Source organism: Sphaeramia orbicularis, chromosome 18 (assembly GCF_902148855.1).
Source record: "Sphaeramia orbicularis chromosome 18, fSphaOr1.1, whole genome shotgun sequence".
Taxonomy (NCBI): Eukaryota; Metazoa; Chordata; class Actinopteri; order Kurtiformes; family Apogonidae; genus Sphaeramia; species Sphaeramia orbicularis.
The window spans coordinates 4,762,380-4,764,101 of NC_043974.1; positions in this window are offsets into that span (position 1 = coordinate 4,762,380).

Here is a 1,722-nt window from a genome sequence, read left to right on the forward strand (position 1 = left end):
ACAGCTACACAAAGACAAAAGACGGGTTGGCAAGAAAAAAATGGGGGGGTTAACATGTTGAATAAGATGCAGCCTAGAAGCATGTGAAATTCTCTGCAAGTGCAGCATGAATACAAAAATCTTGAAATGGGAAAAAGTATCTAGGTTCTTGAAATGAGTGGTACAACATTCATTCTAGGTGCAGTATTCAGGCATACAGGGTGGGGAAGCAAAATTTACAATGAACATTTTTGTTTTTTCTCAGCAGGCACTACGTCAGTTGTTTTGAAACCAAACGTATATTGGTGTCATAATCGTACCCAACACTATTATTCATACCTTTTCAGAAACTTTTGCCCATATGAGTAATCAGGAAAGCAAATGTCAAAGTGTGTGATTTGCTGAATGCACTCGTCACACCAAAAGAGATTTCAGAAATAGTTGGAGTGTCCATAAAGACGTTTATAATGTAAGAAGAGAATGACTAGAGCAAAACTATTACAAGAAAGTCTGGAAGATACTATGAAAGAAGAATGGGAGAAGTTGTCACCCCAATATTTGAGGAACACTTGCACAAGTTTCAGGAAGTGTGTGAAGGCAGTTATTGAGAAAGAAGGAGGACACAGAATAAAAACATTTTCTATTATGTAAATTTTCTTGTGGCAAATAAATTCCATGACTTTCAATAAACTAATTGGTCATACACTGTCTTTCAATCCCTGCCTCAAAATATTGTAAATTTTGCTTCCTCACCCTGTATATGCTTAAAACTGGGGTGTTCAATCATGTACTAAGCAGGTCTGTCAATCTCCTGTTAGTTCAGATTCCACATTCAGTCTAATATGATTTAAAGTGGGCCAGACCAGTCCAATAATATAAATAATAGAATAAGAACTTATAAATAATGTCAACTCTAAAGTTTTCTCTATGTTTTTTAGTGAAAAAAGTCATATTTCATAATGAAAATGTTTACATCTACGAACTGCACTTGAACATAACATGAACAAATATGAACAAACTGGAAAATTATTAAGAAAAGTGCAATTTTAACAATATTACACCTTAGTTTATCATTTATACATGTTCATTATACGTACAGATACAGTGGATCTACAAATACACAAACATTTAATAACAGGCAGAAATATTTAGTCTGTAAATGTGAACATTTTGTGTAATTTAACCTTTTGTTTTTTTACACTAAAACAAAGAAAATGTGCACATTTCATTATTTATAGTTTGTTCTGTAGCATTGACTGACTTGGGTCTGATCCACTTTAGATTGAATGGCCTAAAATGACTTTAACGTCCTTGATTGTTAAAGCTGCGAATGATTTTCGTCACCAATTTTTCATCAAATCTGTCAAAAACCCCAGTCATATCCTCATATCAGAATCTGTAAGTCTTTCTGTGATTACTCACCTGAATCTCTTCCCGCACGCCGAACAGTTTCTTAGTGCCATCCACCATAAACAAACCATGTGTTTACACAGACTGGGAGGTAACTCGGCATTTTTGGAAGTGTTGCAACGTGCATTGTGGGAAGCGGAGGTTCATGCAGCCTAGTAAAAACAACAAACATGTCGACCAAGTGGCTCTGTTTGTGAACACATGGACTGTCTATGGTAGTAGACTTCAAAACTGTTCACCGTGAGGGAAGATTCACATGATAATCACAGAAAGACTAACGGATTGGTGATACTAGGCTATGACTGGGGTTTTTACAGATTGATGAAACTGGTG